The sequence below is a fragment of the Micropterus salmoides genome, unplaced genomic scaffold, assembly GCF_014851395.1.
Source record: "Micropterus salmoides isolate LMB-PRFRI ecotype aquatic unplaced genomic scaffold, ASM1485139v1 Ms_hic_scaffold_624, whole genome shotgun sequence".
Lineage (NCBI taxonomy): Eukaryota > Metazoa > Chordata > Actinopteri > Centrarchiformes > Centrarchidae > Micropterus > Micropterus salmoides.
This window is the reverse complement of record NW_024044376.1, coordinates 1-20,387: the sequence shown is the minus strand read 5'-3', so window position 1 is coordinate 20,387 and position 20,387 is coordinate 1. Positions and strand designations below refer to the sequence as shown.

Sequence of the window (20,387 nt, the reverse complement as noted above, 5' to 3'; positions counted from 1 at the left end):
TTGTAGATAGTCGCACGTTGTGCTCGTAAATCATATTTCTGCTTCCTACGTCTCGATTTTTAGGCGCATATGCGAGCAAAATGGTCGCACTGTAGAGCCCTGAGTCTACATGTGCGTCACTGACTACGACCGGGTCCCCTGGTCTCGAGCTGTGGACGGTGACCGACAGATCCAGATCAGGTGGCCAACATGAGCTTCCTCCTCAGGGGGAGGAGCTCTGAGCAGCTGAGGTGGTTCATCGGATCAGGGTCCACCTGCTGAGCAGAGGGACCCGGAGGAAGAGGATGGGAGAGATCACATGACCTCGCTGCTCATCGCACTGCCTGTCTGCATGAAGTCAAAGGTCAGAAACCTCTTCACCTGTCACAGTTTAATCAAGTGAAAGTGAGCGTGGTCACATGACTGCTCCTCCTCAGTGACTCAGCAGACTGATGAATGCCAGCTGGGGAGGCACTCAGTCTGTGATCACACAGTCAATCAATCAGTCAATCAATCAGAATTTAAAATAAAGTTGAAAGAGTTTGAATAATGAGGAAAGACGGAGGCTCCAGTAGAAACAAAACACTTTATTACTTCCAAAACTGTCTAAAAGTGAAGTGATTCATCAGTTTATCACAAACACCCGGAAACAGTTAAACCGATCAAAGTTTCCCATCATAATAATGAAAATGCAAGTGAAAGAGAGGAGAAGGAGGAATAACAATGGAAGTGAAAGAGAAATGTTGTCCAGTGCAGTTTGAGGTGCGTCCTGCAGAGGGCGCTGTGGTCTGCAGCCTGGGTAAACACAGAGAGAGAGAGAGAGAGAGAGAGAGAAAGGCTGAGCAGCTGAGAGGCGTTTGTTTGTGATCAGTGTGAAACCTGGACACAAAGGAGACGCTGCTGTTCATCAGTGTGTTCAGACCCTCAGAGGAGTGAGATGTCTCTGCCGTCTGTCTGCAGGATCTTTGTCCGGCTGCTCGCAGGTGAGATCTTTATTTTGTCTCCGGTGTGAAATCCAGTCTCTGTGTTTGTATTGTGATGGTCTGGGTGCTTCTGATGATGATAACGCGTTCATCTTCATTAAAGCGTATAGAATCATATATAGAATATAAACCTGTCAGACAGCAGTTTAATGTGCTGACCTCAGGTGACCCCACGAGGAGCCACGGCCAGATGTTGAGAAACTCTGAACTAGTATTGAGTGATTGATTTTGTTACTGGTTTTACGTGACAGTTTCCAAACATCAGAGTTCTGTCACCGACCTCCTGATGATCATGTTGTCATTAGAAATCCACCGCGTCATCGTACATTTATTCATTCAGCGACTCAGCTGCTGTACAGGGACACGTTGGTCACAGTGGGAACTGAACACTGCTCTCACACACCAAAACCCTGTGTCCACTGCACCATCACCATGTTTCTGACTGGACACGGCTGCTGTCAGACTGATGCCGCTGAAACGAGCGAGAGAGCTGTGATTGGTTAAAGCTGTCCTGCACGCAGCGTTTGATTGGACTGAGGATCAGATTATTCAGATTAGAACTCTGAGACCAAAAAATAAAACCAAACTGAAAACGGATCCAGGCAGCAGTGGAACGGGACTTCTGGGACCCTAAGAGACCACAGAGCGCGTCTGCTGGGACTACTTCCAGCGGCGGAGGGATCCACGCTGCTGTAGTGAGTTTATCTGATCCTCAGTCCAATCAAGAGCTGCGTCCAGGGACAGCTTCGACCAGTCAGTATGACGACACAACGTGATGTCATCAGCAAAATGCCGCCGTTACCAATCAGAAACATGCAAATTCACATTCCTGCCAGGAGGATATGTAGGTTCTGAGGTTTAGGGGCCTCTAACACCATCTATATATTTACTCCCTGATGGTTTATGGGCTCCTGCTGGCCCCTGGTGACCTCTGGTGACCCCTGTGGGCCCCTGGTGACTAAGGGGCCGTTAATCATTAATCATTAATTGTTTCTTGACTGATTGATTAAGGTTTAGTTTAGAAACAGAGAGAAACTGACACCAATCAGTGAGGAATTCTTTTTCTGTTGATGGACAAACCGACTGATCAGCTGATTGTTTCATCAGCACACATCTTCTGTACTTACTGATCGCATTTAATCGGCCTGTAACATGTAAGTAACGATTGATGACGTGTTTAATGTTTATTTATCAAACCTTCTCCAGTGAAGACGTTTATATTATTAAAGTCTGTTTCTGACCTGTTTATTGATTATAAATGATCAATAAACGCGGTGCCCTCCTCTCATCAGTAAACTCTGTGTTGTCAGCGAGTTGATGGACGGGAGTTAAACTAGTCTTGTTGTTGTTGTTGTTTACCTTCACAGCTGTACTGCTGATGTCAGCGTGTTGCGTTCAGGGTCTGGGTGTGGACGTGTCTCCCAAAAGGCCTCTGTTGAGACTCGGGGAGCGTCAGCAGCTGGTGTGCCACGTTCAGCAATGTCCTGAGATGCCGATCGTGTCTTGGTCCCTGATGGGGGACCGGCCTCTGACCGCCTCCGTCAGCACCAACAGGACTCACTCCGTGGTGACCTTTGACCCCGTGATGATGGAGCATGAGGGACTCCTGCTGTGTAAAGTCAGCTGTGGAGGAGAGAACAGGCAGATTAAAACCTCGGTGCAGGTTTACTGTGAGTTTCTACTGAGACACACACACTGTAACACACACTGTAACACACACACACACTGTAACACACACACACACTGTAACACACACACACACTGTAACACACACTGTAACACACACTGTAACACACACTGTAACACACACTGTAACACACACACACACTGTAACACACACTGTAACACACACACACACTGTAACACACACACTGTAACACACACACTGTGTAACACACACACTGTGTAACACACACTGTAACACACACACACACTGTAACACACACACACTGTAACACACACTGTAACACACACACACTGTAACACACACTGTAACACACACACACACTGTAACACACACACACACTGTAACACACACACTGTGTAACACACACTGTAACACACACACACACTGTAACACACACACACACACTGTAACACACACTGTAACACACACACACTGTAACACACACTGTAACACACACTGTAACACACACACACTGTAACACACACTGTAACACACACACACTGTAACACACACTGTAACACACACTGTAACACACACACACACTGTAACACACACACTGTAACACACACACACTGTAACACACACACACTGTAACACACACACTGTGTAACACACACTGTAACACACACACACTGTAACACACACACACACTGTAACACACACTGTAACACACACACACTGTAACACACACTGTAACACACACACACACTGTAACACACACACACACTGTAACACACACACTGTGTAACACACACTGTAACACACACACACTGTAACACACACACTGTGTAACACACACTGTAACACACACTGTAACACACACACACACTGTAACACACACACACACTGTAACACACACACTGTGTAACACACACTGTAACACACACACACACTGTAACACACACACACACTGTAACACACACACTGTGTAACACACACTGTAACACACACACACACTGTAACACACACACACACTGTAACACACACACTGTGTAACACACACTGTAACACACACACACACTGTAACACACACACACACTGTAACACACACTGTAACACACACACACTGTAACACACACTGTAACACACACTGTAACACACACACACTGTAACACACACACACTGTAACACACACTGTAACACACACTGTAACACACACTGTAACACACACACACTGTAACACACACACACTGTAACACACACTGTAACACACACACACTGTAACACACACTGTAACACACACTGTAACACACACTGTAACACACACACACTGTAACACACACACACTGTAACACACACTGTAACACACACACTGTAACACACACACTGTAACACACACTGTAACACACACACTGTAACACACACACACTGTAACACACACACACACTGTAACACACACACACTGTAACACACACTGTAACACACACACACTGTAACACACACACACTGTAACACACACACACTGTAACACACACACTCTGTAACACACACACACTGTAACACACACACACTGTAACACACAGTGTAACACACACACTGTGACACACAGTGTAACACACACACTGTGACACACAGTGTAACACACACAGTGTACACACACACACTGTAACACACACACACTGTAACACACAGTGTAACACACACACTGTGACACACAGTGTAACACACAGTGTAACACACACAGTGTAACACACACACAGTGTAACACACACACAGTGTGACACACACACACTGTAACACACACACACAGTGTAACACACACACAGTGTGACACACACACACTGTAACACACACACACTGTAACACACACACACTGTAACACACACTGTAACACACACTGTAACACACACACACACACTGTAACACACACACACTGTAACACACAGTGTAACACACACTGTAACACACACACAGTGTAACACACACTGTAACACACACACACTGTAACACACACACACTGTAACACACACACACACACACTGTAACACACACACACACTGTAACACACACACACTGTAACACACACACACACACACTGTAACACACACACACACACTGTAACACACACACTCTGTAACACACACACACTGTAACACACACACACTGTAACACACAGTGTAACACACACACTGTGACACACAGTGTGACACACACACAGTGTAACACACACACAGTGTGACACACACACACTGTAACACACACACACAGTGTAACACACACACAGTGTGACACACACACACTGTAACACACACACACTGTAACACACACACACTGTAACACACACTGTAACACACACTGTAACACACACACACACACTGTAACACACACACACTGTAACACACAGTGTAACACACACTGTAACACACACACAGTGTGACACACACTGTAACACACAGTGTAACACACTGTAACACACACACTGTAACACACACACTGTAACACACACACACACACACTGTAAACACACACACACACTGTAACACACAGTGTAACACACACACACTGTAACACACACACACACACACACTGTAACACACACACACAGTGTAACACACACACACTGTAACACACACACACACACTCTGTAACACACACACTCTGTAACACACACTGTAACACACACACTGTAACACACACTGTAACACACACAGTGTAACACACACTGTAACACACACAGTGTAACACACACTGTAACACACACACACTGTAACACACACTGTAACACACACACACTGTAACACACACTGTAACACACACACAGTGTAACACACACTGTAACACACACTGTAACACACACAGTGTAACTGTCCATGTCTGTCCCTTGTGGACCTCTTACTGTCCTCTATGTCTCTGCTGGGTCCAGCCTTCCCGTCAGGTCCTGTGATCACAGGTCAGGACCACCTGAGACTGGGGGTGGAGTCCACCCTGACCTGCCAGTGTCTGAAGTTTACCCCGCCGAGCTGCTGACCTTCACCTGATCAGAGGAGACGTCGTCCTGCCGAGCAGTGTGGGAAATCCTGTTTCCAGCTCAGTCCAATCTGAATACAGATTCACCCCTCTGAACCAGGACTCGGGACGAAACATCAGCTGCAGGGCCACGCTGGAACTGCTGAACCTGCCTGCTGAGGACAGGACCAGAGAGACCACCGTCCCCCTAAACCCGCTCTGTGAGTCCAAGTCCTCTGATCTCCCAGATCTCCCACCAAACCTTTACAGACTCAGTCATGAGAAACAGAAGTCCTCTTTCCCCTCTGTAGCTGAGGGGACGCAGTCAGGTCTGGGGTCTGGGGGTTTCAGTACATCACCACCATCGATTCTCCTGAATGACGCAAAAAAGTTTCTGTTTTTTCTGTAATTTAATTGCAAAAATGAAACCTCGATAAATTCTGCGTTCATCCACATAAAGTGAAATATTTCAGATGCTGACGGTTTGCAGCTCATGGAATCAAAACTCTAAATATGAGAATAAAGCCTTTGTAATGCAGACATGTCGACCCGTGTCTCGCTCCTCATCTCATTTCCTCCCTCGCCTCCCGCAGTATTTCACAGCTGGAAACACTGAACCGTCTCTGTCTCCGCCTCCTCTTTAGACGCTCCCGTCGTCACGGTGATGCCAGACTCTGTGTTGGTGATGGCCGGCTCGCCGCTCACTCTCGACTGTTCTGCGGAGGGAAACCCCGAGCCGAGCGTCACCTGGAGCTTCAGGACGGCGGGCGGGCGTCCTTGCCACGGGGTCGAGGCCGTCAGCTGGTCTTTCCGGCGGTGAGTCTGTCTGGGGCCGGATGGTACGACTGTGAGGCCCAAAACGCAGAAGGAAACCAGACCGCCGCTGTGGAGGTCATCGTTCACGGTGAGAGTGAAGCTCCTGTTTCTTTACCCATCTCCTTGGTGTCTCCTTGGTGTCTCCTTAGTGTCTCCTTATTGTCTTCTGAGTGTTTCCTTGGTGTCTCCTTGGTGTCTCCTTAGTGTCTTCTGAGTGTCTCCTTGGTGTCTCCTTAGTGTCTTCTGAGTGTTTCCTTGGTGTCTCCTTGGTGTCTCCTTAGTGTCTTCTGAGTGTTTCCTTGTTGTCTCCTTGGTGTCTCCTTGGTGTCTCCTTGGTGTCTCCTTATTGTCTTCTGAGTGTTTCCTTGGTGTCTCCTTAGTGTCTCCTTATTGTCTTCTGAGTGTTTCTTTGTTGTCTCCTTGGTGTCTCCTTATTGTCTTCTGAGTGTCTCCTTGTTGTCTCCTTAGTGTCTCATTGGTGTCTCCTTAGTGTCTCCTTTGTTGTCTCCTTATTGTCTTCTGTGTGTCTCCTTGGTGTCTCCTTGGTGTTTCCTTGTTGTCTCCTTAGTGTGTCCTTGGTGTCTCCTTAGTGTCTCCTTATTGTCTTCTGTGTGTCTCCTTGGTGTCTCCTTATTGTCTTCTGAGTGTCTCCTTGGTGTCTTCTTGTTGTCTCCTTAGTGTTTCCTTGTTGTCTCCTTAGTGTTTCCTTGTTGTCTCCTTGGTGTCTCCTTGGTGTCTCCTTATTGTCTTCTGAGTGTTTCCTTAGTGTTTCCTTGTTGTCTCCTTGGTGTCTCCTTGGTGTCTCCTTGGTGTCTCCTTATTGTCTTCTGAGTGTCTCCTTGTTGTCTCCTTGGTGTCTCCTTATTGTCTTCTGAGTGTTTCCTTGTTGTCTCCTTGGTGTCTCCTTATTGTCTTGAGTGTTTCCTTGTTGTCTTCTGAGTGTTTCTTTGTTGTCTCCTTGGTGTCTCCTTAGTGTCTTCTGAGTGTTTCCTTGTTGTCTCCTTGGTGTTTCCTTGTTGTCTGCTTGGTGTCTCCTTGGTGTCTCCTTATTGTCTTCTGAGTGTTTCCTTGTTGTCTCCTTGGTGTCTCCTTGTTGTCTCCTTATTGTCTTCTGAGTGTCTCCTTGTTGTCTCCTTGGTGTCTCCTTGGTGTCTTCTGTGTGTCTCCTTGGTGTCTCCTTATTGTCTTCTGAGTGTCTCCTTATTGTCTCCTTAGTGTTTCGTTGTTGTCTCCTTGTTGTCTCCTTAGTGTCTCCTTTGTTGTCTCCTTATTGTCTTCTGTGTGTCTCCTTGGTGTCTCCGTAGTGTCTCCTTATTGTCTTCTGAGTGTTTCCTTATTGTCTTCTGAGTGTCTCCTTGTTGTCTCCTTGGTGTCTCCTTAGTGTCTTCTGAGTGTTTCCTTGGTGTCTCCTTGGTGTCTCCTTAGTGTCTTCTGAGTGTTTCCTTGTTGTCTCCTTGGTGTCTCCTTGGTGTCTCCTTGGTGTCTCCTTATTGTCTTCTGAGTGTTTCCTTGGTGTCTCCTTAGTGTCTCCTTATTGTCTTCTGAGTGTTTCCTTGGTGTCTCCTTAGTGTCTCCTTATTGTCTTCTGAGTGTTTCTTTGTTGTCTCCTTGGTGTCTCCTTATTGTCTTCTGAGTGTCTCCTTGTTGTCTCCTTAGTGTCTCATTGGTGTCTCCTTAGTGTCTCCTTTGTTGTCTCCTTATTGTCTTCTGTGTGTCTCCTTGGTGTCTCCTTGGTGTTTCCTTGTTGTCTCCTTAGTGTCTCCTTGGTGTCTCCTTAGTGTCTCCTTATTGTCTTCTGTGTGTCTCCTTGGTGTCTCCTTATTGTCTTCTGAGTGTCTCCTTGGTGTCTTCTTGTTGTCTCCTTAGTGTTTCCTTGTTGTCTCCTTGGTGTCTCCTTGGTGTCTCCTTATTGTCTTCTGAGTGTCTCCTTGGTGTCTCCTTGTTGTCTCCTTAGTGTCTCCTTTGTTGTCTCCTTATTGTCTTCTGTGTGTCTCCTTGGTGTCTCCGTAGTGTCTCCTTATTGTCTTCTGAGTGTTTCCTTGTTGTCTCCTTAGTGTCTCCTTTGTTGTCTCCTTATTGTCTTCTGTGTGTCTCCTTGGTGTTTCCTTGGTGTTTCCTTGTTGTCTCCTTAGTGTCTCCTTGGTGTCTCCTTAGTGTCTCCTTATTGTCTTCTGAGTGTTTCCTTGTTGTCTCCTTGTTGTCTCCTTGGTGTCTCCTTATTGTCTTCTGAGTGTCTCCTTGGTGTCTCCTTATTGTCTCCTTGGTGTCTCCTTATTGTCTTCTGTGTGTCTCCTTGGTGTCTCCTTATTGTCTTCTGTGTGTTTCCTTGTTGTCTCCTTATTGTCTTCTGAGTGTCTCCTTGTTGTCTCCTTATTGTCTTCTGAGTGTCTCCTTGTTGTCTCCTTATTGTCTTCTGTGTGTCTCCTTGGTGTCTCCTTATTGTCTTCTGTGTGTCTCCTTGGTGTCTCCTTATTGTCTTCTGAGTGTCTCCTTGGTGTCTCCTTGTTGTCTCCTTAGTGTTTCCTTGTTGTCTCCTTAGTGTCTCCTTTGTTGTCTCCTTATTGTCTTCTGTGTGTCTCCTTGGTGTCTCCTTATTGTCTTCTGAGTGTCTCCTTGGTGTCTCCTTGGTGTCTCCTTAGTGTCTCCTTAGTGTCTCCTTGGTGTCTCCTTAGTGTCTCCTTATTGTCTTCTGAGTGTTTCCTTGTTGTCTCCTTGGGGTCTCCTTGGTGTCTCCTTATTGTCTACGTCTACTGAGTGTTTCCTTGTTGTCTCCTTGGTGTCTCCTTATTGTCTTCTGAGTGTTTCCTTGTTGTCTCCTTGGTGTCTCCTTGGTGTCTCCTTATTGTCTTCTGAGTGTTTCCTTGTTGTCTCCTTAGTGTCTCTTTGGTGTCTCCTTATTGTCTTCTGAGTGTTTCCTTGTTGTCTCCTTAGTGTCTCCTTATTGTCTTCTGAGTGTCTCCTTGTTGTCTCCTTGTTGTCTCCTTAGTGTCTCCTTAGTGTCTCATTGGTGTCTCCTTAGTGTCTCCTTTGTTGTCTCCTTATTGTCTTCTGTGTGTCTCCTTGGTGTCTCCTTATTGTCTCCTTGGTGTCTCCTTGGTGTCTCTTTGGTGTCTCCTTGGTGTCTCCTTATTGTCTCCTTTGTGTCTCCTTATTGTCTTCTGAGTGTTTCCTTGTTGTCTCCTTGGTGTCTCCTTATTGTCTTGAGTGTTTCCTTGTTGTCTTCTGAGTGTTTCTTTGTTGTCTCCTTGGTGTCTCCTTAGTGTCTCCTTGGTGTTTCCTTGTTGTCTCCTTGGTGATTCCTTGTTGTCTCCTTGGTGTCTCCTTGGTGTCTCCTTATTGTCTTCTGAGTGTTTCCTTGTTGTCTCCTTGGTGTCTCCTTATTGTCTTCTGAGTGTCTCCTTGGTGTCTCCTTAGTGTCTCCTTATTGTCTTCTGAGTGTTTCCTTGTTGTCTCCTTGGGGTCTCCTTGGTGTCTCCTTATTGTCTACGTCTACTGAGTGTTTCCTTGTTGTCTCCTTGGTGTCTCCTTATTGTCTTCTGAGTGTTTCCTTGTTGTCTCCTTGGTGTCTCCTTGGTGTCTCCTTATTGTCTTCTGAGTGTTTCCTTGTTGTCTCCTTAGTGTCTCTTTGGTGTCTCCTTATTGTCTTCTGAGTGTTTCCTTGTTGTCTCCTTAGTGTCTCCTTATTGTCTTCTGAGTGTCTCCTTGTTGTCTCCTTGTTGTCTCCTTAGTGTCTCCTTAGTGTCTCATTGGTGTCTCCTTAGTGTCTCCTTTGTTGTCTCCTTATTGTCTTCTGTGTGTCTCCTTGGTGTCTCCTTATTGTCTCCTTGGTGTCTCCTTGGTGTCTCTTTGGTGTCTCCTTGGTGTCTCCTTATTGTCTCCTTTGTGTCTCCTTATTGTCTTCTGAGTGTTTCCTTGTTGTCTCCTTGGTGTCTCCTTATTGTCTTGAGTGTTTCCTTGTTGTCTTCTGAGTGTTTCTTTGTTGTCTCCTTGGTGTCTCCTTAGTGTCTCCTTGGTGTTTCCTTGTTGTCTCCTTGGTGATTCCTTGTTGTCTCCTTGGTGTCTCCTTGGTGTCTCCTTATTGTCTTCTGAGTGTTTCCTTGTTGTCTCCTTGGTGTCTCCTTATTGTCTTCTGAGTGTCTCCTTGGTGTCTCCTTGGTGTCTCCTTATTGTCTTCTGAGTGTCTCCTTATTGTCTCCTTGGTGTCTCCTTATTGTCTTCTGAGTGTTTCCTTGTTGTCTCCTGAGTGTCTCCTTGTTGTCTCCTCAGTGTCTCCTTGTTGTCTCCTTGGTGTCTCCTTATTGTCTTCTGTGTGTCTCCTTGGTGTCTCCTTATTGTCTTCTGAGTGTCTCCTTGGTGTCTCCTGAGTGTCTCCTTGGTGTCTCCTTATTGTCTCCATATTGTCTCCATATTGTCTTCTGAGTGTTTCCTTGTTGTCTCCATGGTGTCTCCTTATTGTCTTCTGAGTGTCTCCTTGGTGTCTCCTTATTGTCTTCTGAGTGTTTCCTTGTTGTCTCCTTGGTGTCTCCTTGGTGTTTCCTTGTTGTCTCCTTGGTGTCTCCTTATTGTCTTCTGAGTGTTTCCTTGGTGTCTCCTTGGTGTCTCCTTGGTGTCTCCTTATTGTCTTCTGAGTGTTTCCTTGTTGTCTCCTTGGTGTCTTCTTGGTGTCTCCTTATTGTCTTCTGAGTGTCTCCTTGTTGTCTCCTTGGTGTCTCCTTGGTGTTTCCTTATTGTCTCCTGAGTGTCTCCTCGTTGTCTCCTTGTTGTCTTCTGAGTGTTTCCTTGGTGTCTCCTTGGTGTCTCCTTATTGTCTCCTTGGTGTCTCCTCGGTGTCTCCTTATTGTCTCCTTGTTGTGTCCTCTTTGTGTCCTTCATGTTTACCTGTCACCAGCCTCTCACCCACCTGTCTGCCCCTCCCACAGCTCCGCCCACCAACACCTCCATCTCAGTGAGTCCAGGTGAGGAGGTGGTGGAGGGTCAGCAGGTGACGGTTACCTGCCGCTCAGACGGAGCTCCGCCCGCCACGCTGGTGCTGAGGAGGGAGGGGGCGGAGCTTCAGAGGGCCACCTCCTCCTCGCTCTCCTTCAGCCTCTCCTCCGCCCTGCTGGAAGACTCCGCCCACTACCAGTGCGAAGCGTCCAACCAGTACGGGTCCCAGAGGGTCAACAGCTCCATCACCGTCAGAGGTGCCGATCTTTAGTTTCACTTTCACTTCCTGTCTTTAGGCGCTGTCGCCGCTTCATCACATCTTTCAGTGTCAGTTCAGTTTTTATCTGCAGCTTCCTGAGAGATTAAAGAGCCGAGAGTTTCCGTCTCCTGTCTCTGCTCACGTTTCTTAAAACCAGTACTTCAGTGAAGTGGGACCCTTCTCTCCTTCCTAACACGCTAATGTTCAAACATAAGACTGAAGGTGTCTCTGCTCAGCGACTCCTGAACTTTTCCCTCCTCATGAAAGTCCGTCAGCAGTAGTAGCCTGTGAGACGCTGATGGACCCGGGTCTGAACAGCCGGCACAGAGACAAATAAACGAGCCTGTTGATATAAATCAGGATGAACGGATGAATATTTCAGTCTGTAAACGGTTCTGTTGTTCTGCCAGGTCACCCTCTGCAGGTGGAGGTGAGTCCTCCGGTCTCAGCAGCAGAGCGGGGTTCAGGTCTGGTCCTGACCTGCAGAGCTTCCGGGTGTCTCCAACCCCCCTCCCTCACCTGGACTACAGCCCGGGACCGGACCGTCCTCCAGAGGACGCAGCAGCAGGACGGACTGTCCCGGCTCCACCTGCAGGACCTGGACCTCCAGGATCAGGGAGGATACAGCTGCGAGGCCGAGTGCGACTCCGTCATCAGGACCGGAAACAGCCAGGTCCACGTCCACTGTGAGTCCACTGAGACATTATTAACCCCACTCCCTTTGGTACGGTGGCCCAGAGAGGACAACATCAGAATAATGAGACCAGGTGAAACTGTGTTCTGTTCCACTGGAACCAGAACCCCATAGTTCATCCTGAGTTTACTGAACTCATCAGCTGTTTCAGTACCAGAACCAGAGTCCACCATACCAGAGGTTCTGTAGTGGGTACCAGTAAAACGGGCTCAACTAACACTGTGAGAGAGAGGACGTCACAAAGTACCACCTGCACTCTGATTATTTAATTATTAAGTGAATTCATTCACTTTCTTAACTTTACAGTCTCTCGGTGTGAAATGTGTCTCCGTCTGAGAGACGGACGTATTGACCTTCTCAGACTCAGTGACAGCAGCGTTCGACAGACGTTCAGCTCTTAGAGCTGCAAACTGTATCGCCATCTTAAATTCAATTTTATTTATATAGCGCCAAATCACAACAACAGTTATCTCACAGTGCTTTCATAAAGAGCAGGTCTAGACCGAACTCACTAGGAGACAGAGGCAAGGAAAAACTTCCTTTAAGAGGCAGAAACCTCGAGCAGAACCATGACTCAGGGTGGGCGAGAGAGAGAGAGAGAGAGAGGGAGAGAGAGAGCGAGAGAGGCAGCCTACACAATATCCACACAGAGGTACAGACAGTAAAGGTGATGTTGTTATAGACTAAATGAAAACTGGTACAGATATTTATAGTAGTGTTAATGATTATAATAACAATAATAACAATAGTCGTTGCATACAGAGGGAGAGAAAGTAGAGGAGAGAGGAGCTCAGTGCATCATGGGAAATCCCCCGGCAGTCTAGGCCTATAGCAGCATAACTAAGGGATGGTTCAGGACTCACCTGAGCCAGCCCTAACTATAAGCTTTATCAAAGAGGAAAGTCTTAAGCCTACTCTTAAATGTGGAGATGGTGTCTGCCTCCTGAACCCAAACTGGAACCTGGTTCCACAGGAGAGGAGCTTGATAGCTGAACGCTCTGGCTCCTAGTCTACTTTTGGAGACTCTAGGAACCACAAGTAACCCTGCATTCTGGGAGCGCAGTGCTCTGGTGGGGTAGTAAGGTACTATGAGCTCTTTAAGATAAGATGGTGCCTGACCATTAAGAGCTTTGTAGGTAAGAAGAATGATTTTAAATTCTATTCTGGATTTTACTGGAAGCCAATGCAAAGAAGCTAAAACAGGAGAAATGTGATCTCTTTTCCTGGTTCCTGTCAGAACACGTGCTGCAGTATTCTGGATCAGCTGAAGAGTCTTAATGGACTTTTTCAAGCAGCCTGATAATAAGGAATTGCAGTAATCCAGCCTAGAAGTAACAAATGCATGGACTAGTTTTTCTGCATCATTTTTAGACAGGATGTTTCTGATTTTCGAAATATGACGTAGGTGAAAAAAGGCGGTGATTTTAGTGATTTCTCCAGCTGGGAGAAGTCCGGGCTTTGACACAGAGCTGCTGAAGGAATCTCACGTCACGTGGTTTCTAAACACGAGCCGCCGCAGCAGCACCGGTCGCTGTCCTCCACGTGTTGGGTCCCCGGCACCGTCGGGACCGCAGCAGAACGAGTGCAGACATGTTTTCAGGGTTTTGGGATTGACTTGGTGCTGAAGTATCGGGTCTCCTGACATCCCTTCATTTCAGACGTCCTTCATTAATTAACTTCCCCTGAGTTTACACACAAACTCAGAAAGGTCTGAGTTTAAGGTGGTATGAAGTCAGACCTCCTTTATTAACCCTTGCTGGTCATCTGAGAACCTCTGAGTGGGAGTTCAGTGTTTGTGAATGAAGGCAGAGTTGAGGGTTCAGATGAGTTGGGATGAGTTAGTTTGTGTTATTTTAAGGAGTATTTTAATCTTTCTGCTGACTTCCTGTCTGATGAAGAAAAGCCAGCAGGTCGGAGGAGTTTTATCTGCAGACTCTCGGCTCTGTTTTGAATCAGAGGAAAAACAATCAGGACCTGAATCATCAGGATTAAATCTGATATTGAGACATTCCTGCAGGTCTCTGCGGGGGCCGGGGGGCGGGAGGGCGGGGGTGTCCTGGACTTCAGTCGGAGCTGCTGTGTGTTTGGAGAGATTTGTTTCTGTTGGCAGGGAGGGCGAAGGTCCTCACTCTGCTGTTCTGCTGCTGATCCAGAGAGCAGGAACACTTCCTGACAAAGATCTGTCTTTAATCTGGACCGAGGAGGACTGACTCCAACGCTCCCTCTGACAGGAAGTGACACAACAGGGGGAGAGCGGCCAAATCCTCCCCCGCAGCAGAGACAGGCAGAGTTTAATTTGAACATCAGGCCGAAGCTGCTGAACAGAAAAGAGTTTCTGCTGAGTGAAAGTTAACGTGGTTTTAAACTTTTCTTCAGAACGAACTCTTGATGCCAAACAGTCAGAACGTTTAGGAGAAAAAACAAAGCAACATCTTTAAAAATGAAGTGACCCGAATGAATGAAATCAAACATTGTTTTGTTATGTTGTTGATAATCATGATGATTGTTTTATTGCTCGGCTGTAACGCCGCCGGGCCGAACGTCCCTGCAGCCCGACCCGCAGAGTCTGAAGCCGATCGGCTGATCGATCAGCTGCGTGAACGTCTGCTGTGTTTTTCTTCTCTCCAGCGTTTCCCTCTGATCCGGTTCTGGAGGATCCTGGTCCTGTCCTGCTGGGTCAGGAGGCGGTCCTTCACTGTGATGTCAGCAACGTCTTCTCAGCCAATCAGATGAGGATCCGGTGGCTGTCGGGGAACGCGACGCTGAGGTCGGAGTCCTTCAGCTTCTCCGGTTCCTTGCGGAACGTCTCGTCTGTTCTTCGGCACCGGGTCGAGGAGGAGCAGCTGGTCCTGACCTGCGGCGCCGAGCTGCTGAGGGAGGACGGAGACGTGTGGAGGTCCAGGAGGACCAGCGTCCCCCTGCAGGTCCACTGTGAGTGTCTCTGCATTTTTCAGCCGCTCTCTGATTGGCTGAGAGGAGAGTTAGGTGAGAGATGATGTCACTCATGAGCTCACTCTTGTTTCTGCTTCAGATCCTCCGAGGGGAACCTCCATCTCAGTGAGTCCAGGTGAGGAGGTGGTGGAGGGTCAGCAGGTGACGGTTACCTGCCGCTCAGACGGAGCTCCGCCCGCCACGCTGGTGCTGAGGAGGGAGGGGGCGGAGCTTCAGAGGGCCACCTCCTCCTCGCTCTCCTTCAGCCTCTCCTCCGCCCTGCTGGAAGACTCCGCCCACTACCAGTGCGAAGCGTCCAACCAGTACGGGTCCCAGAGGGTCAACAGCTCCATCACCGTCAGAGGTGCCGATCTTTAGTTTCACTTTCACTTCCTGTCTTTAGGCGCTGTCGCCGCTTCATCACATCTTTCAGTGTCAGTTCAGTTTTTATCTGCAGCTTCCTGAGAGATTAAAGAGCCGAGAGTTTCCTCCAACACCCGTCTCCTCTCTCTGCTCACAACACGAGCTCAGAGAACCCGAGCGAGGAACTCGAGACAAATCAAACTGGAAGAGAAACCAGGACTAAAAGCTCAGAAGCGTCGAGTCCGACCGAATCACAGATGAACGGAGTGAGACGTCGCTCCGACACAAAGAAACGAGCAGCTGTGTTTGACAGCAGCTCTCTTTATGTGGAGGTTTGATGGGAAGAAGTAAATCACTCCAAAGTAAATTCAGGCTCGTTGATCTTTACAGCAGCGAGACTGTAGAAGCACTGACACCCTTAAACCCCCAGAAGGTTGTAATTTCCTGTTGGTCCTGAAGAGGGAACCAAGCCGTCTTCATATGGACGTGTGGTCAAGACCCGTTGGCGTCAGTGTTTTGATAATGCAGGACGCAGGTGTAGGACATTTCACAGAGTCAGAGGAACCGGACCCTCCACCCAGAGGCCGGCGTTCGTTTCCGTCTGAAACTAAAAGTCAACACTGAATGTTTTTAGTGACGTTCCGTTAAGTTTTAATTTTGGCCTAATCCTGACCAAACTGCAGCGTTTCACAACATTAACAACTAGTTTCATTTTAAAGAGTCCACGGAGCCCTAAACGCTAAAGGGTACCCAGGGCGTTAAAAAGTGACGGCAAGGGGTCTGACATGGGGGGGCTGAACTGCTAACGTTAGCCTGAAGCTAAAGCTCTCTCTGTGTCTCGTTCTGACACTAAAGAAAGCTGATGGATCCTGAACGCTTCATACAGAGATGAATAAACGAGGGCGTTTGGAGATTTCCTGCTTAATAATCATCAGAATTATCCTGATGAATCTTCACGTCGTCCTCGGCTGCAAACACTTCCGTTGTTCAGCTGTAGTTTCGTTGGCAGCAGTTTGGTAGAATGAAGTGGACCCAGGACCAGGTCCTGACAGGACTCCCTCAGTCCTCCTGCAGCTCCTCTTCTGCTTCTCTTATCTGACTCCTTCACATGACGCTGAGTGCGGTGAGAAATAAACTCTGACCTTCCTGCTGAGTAATGTGTCAGACGCTGATGTTGACCAGACGCAGACCTCCTCTGACGGCGGCCGCTGTCCACCTCCTCCAGGCACGTCTGTTTCCAGGAAATTCATCTTTCGCTTCATCTGAAAGATTCAAATTAAAAAGGTTTTAATGGGACAGAATGTTTTTCAGACATGAAGTTTATTAAAAAAGCACAAACATGCACGCTCCATATCAGGTGGTGAAGTGTTGGGTTAAAGGTCAACGGGGTCGGCTCAGCAGGTCGTCACATGACAGTTTACAGCTGCCTGTGTTTCCCTCCTTTAAATACACGAACATGAGGTCGTCTGCCGGCGGCAGCAGGACTGACGCTCAGAAACAGAACTGACGGTCGGAGACGTGATTTAAAGTTAATAACAAGAGGTCTGAGCACAACTGGCAGAACAGTTAAAACTAAACTCCAACACTCATTTTCAAAATGCAATAATACAGTGACACAGTACACTATATCTCCCAAAACACACGTTCTCTTTCAGCCGGTCGTAGCCCAGTGGACAGAAACTGCATTATTTAAATGTGTCAGGTCTGCTGCTGAAACAAGAGACGCTGTATTGTACAGATCACAGATTCTGCTTTGCACTGCAGTAAATGTTGAGTGTGAGTTTAGTAAATTTGTTTTGTTTCCTAAAAGATGAATGACCCATCGGTTTATAAAAATACAAAGACAGGATCGTTGCAGTAAAGGCTCCACGTGCAAGAAAACTGACAGTATTATTATATTGCAGTGTGAGACAAAATATCAAACAGAATATGCCACAGAAACAAAGTCAGATTCTAATCCGCCCGGTCTTCTGCATTTGGCCACGTCTTCCCGTCCACATCACACCTGATATCTGCTCTCAGGGCATCTTGGGAAGAATCTCTTGGCACGGCTTATCCACCCCAGGCAGGGTTCAGCTGTGATGTCTTGGCACGCAGCGTCCACTGCATGCAGGAGGGACATTTGGTCATAAACCCTCCATCTCCAGGCTGAGAAGAACTCCTCAGTGGGGTTGAGGAAAAGCAGGCTGTGACTGCACGGGGATGCTGGAACGCCGCTTGTCCCTTGTGATCACGTATATCGGCACCTGGTCTCCCACCTGTCCCCTTTCTGCCTCTAGCGCCTGTCTTTCATACAGGTCTTCTAAAACCAGGAGAAGGCGGTCGGTGTTGGGGCCAATCTCACATTCATACAGGAGTGGACCGTTGTTGCAGTATCAGTATTATTTATATAGCACACTTTCACACGGTAAAATACAACAACAGACATAAAGCAGCAATAAAGCAATGAAACATTATACATACGATATATGAATAAGAATAATAACAGACTGAACTCGAAGGAAATGCCAAAGAAAAGAGAGCGATGTTGGCTCCTCTGCTGCGCCAAGTTAAAGCCAGCCTCGTCAACGTAGATCATTTCATGTGGGACTTGATCTCTGAATGTTAAATGCTTTGCTGTATGTCCTACTGCACTTCAGCTTTATGGAGTAGTTTACTGGAGACACACGATGCGTAGTACAGTAATGACCTTACCTGGACGCATCGGCGACGGAGTTCCTTGATGCGCTCGCAGTTGTTTCATTGGGACTGTGTTTAGCTAGATGAAATGGATGTTACGCTGCATTGTTCCAAAGACCAGGTTGTCCTCCACAACTCTGGACTAACAATAGCGAGTTCCTGTTCTTCCTTCAGGAGCGTTCCGGTGCCCCCTGAGGGAGGTAGACATTGAATCAGTTCCATGTTAGGACCGGAAGCATACAGTCACTGCACTACATGGTAAAGTTATTTAAGTTTGCAGTAGGAGGAACCTGTTGGCTTCTGTGTCTGCGCTGGTTCACCAGCTCTCTGTATGATAGCCGTGGTTTATGACGTGGTCTTATTTCATCAGTGACCACAGCTCGGGCCCTTCTTTGAGCACCACCGCACATTCTGACTCCTCTCCCTCGTGCAGGCATTTTCCTGACTTCCTTTGTGTTGCTCTGTATTGTTTCTTTTCCACACAAGATTAGACCACATGGTCATGCAACTGAAGGAACACCTGAGTGTGTTTCCTAGATGGGAATCAGCTGTGACTGATCTATTTGCAGACCTAAAATATATACGCGTGTTTCAAGTCACACTATAAGTTAGCTTTAGAACAAGGTGTTATCTGTTCTGACATGCAGTAAAAATCCATCGTTTTGATCTTGGCTGAGCTTGTGTGGAAAAGAAGTTCAAGCATTGTAAATTTGTGTAAACTGTTAGAAACTGCATTTTGTGTCAAAGCAACAGGAAACGAGTTAATTGTAAAGCCTGCGCAGACGGATGTTGTGCAAACTGTGTTAAGAGTTTAGGAAAATTGTTAAAAGGGTTGTCATAGCCATCGTAAAGTAACGTCTCCGGCCGTACCCTGCGCCCCCAAAACTCTAACTACACATCGCAGCGACGCAGACCGCAAGAACTGTGATTGGTCGGCTTCGTGGCATCGTTTCCTCTGAGCTGCCAGGAAGTGGGAGCGCTTTGTGAAGCCAGTTTAACTTGCAGCCAAACCAGCGGCTGGAACACAGTCGACGTGTTTCAGAGTTTAATCCATTCGGTGGATAACATTTGAAAAGTCCAGAAGAGCCGCACGGTCAACGCAGCGACGCCATAACGCTAACCAGCATGTTGGCGGTGTGACTGCAGAGCTGGAACTGAACTCTCTCTGATTTTAATAGTTTTAGTCCAAGAAGCCTGCGTGTTGTTTTCAACATGTTGCTGTAAAATAATTCAGAAATACATTTTTCAAAAAGCCAAGATAAAATATATCTGCTGGCATGAAATATTAACGCAGCCTTGGTGAAGTTCAGGCCCAGATTCCACCTGCAGAGCGCCGCAGACGCCAACACGCGAGTATAAATGTGAGGGTTTAGGCTGCTGAAGATGAAACGGCATCAGTCCTGATTCTTTGTTGTTCTCCTGGTTTCAGCTTCTCAGACCAGAGACTCTCTTTGGGTTTTGGACTTTTAGTGTAGATGAAATCATTAGTGTAGAGAGAGACGTGTCCTGAATGCAGGATATATTAAAGTCTCGTCTCGTCTTGTTCTCGTGTGCGGAGCCCTGATGTTCCCGCCGCCACTGCACCACGTGACGTCCTTTATGTCTAAATGAGAATCACGTGACCGGGTTCTGCCTCTGACCGTAATCTGGTTTCTTGTGGTCCAGCTCCTCCGAGGAACACCACGGTCCTCATCCTGCCGTCTTCGGTGGTCCAGGAGGGACAGAATGTCACCGTGTGCTGCCAAACCATCAGCTTCCCGCCGGCAGCCGTGGTGCTGAAGAAGCTGACCAATGGACGGAGCTGTACTCCCCCAACGGCACCTTTCTATTGGTCAACGTCACAGCCAGAGACTCCGGGCTTTACCAGGTCAACGTGACCAACGACCTCGGGTACCAGGTCCAAGTCTTCAGCATCAGCGTCAGAGGTCCCAAAGTTTAACCTCATTATTATAATTTAATCTTATTTCTTTTGTTAAAGTGTTGAAATGGAAAATGTTTTCTTTTATTCTGAAGTCTTTGTCTCACTTCCTGCAGAGAGGAGCACCCACCGTCCCCCCAGCCTCGGCGCCATCGCCGTCCCAGTCTTCTGCGTTGCCGCCGGGCTAGCGGCTGCTGCGCTGCTCC

At 47.5% G+C, this 20,387-nt stretch overlaps 1 pseudogene; it reads left to right on the top strand.

Moving 5' to 3' along the window:
• The first annotated feature begins 807 nt into the window (after positions 1-807).
• Positions 808-20,384, top strand: LOC119890920 (annotated as a pseudogene).
• Positions 20,385-20,387: the final 3 nt, after the last annotated feature.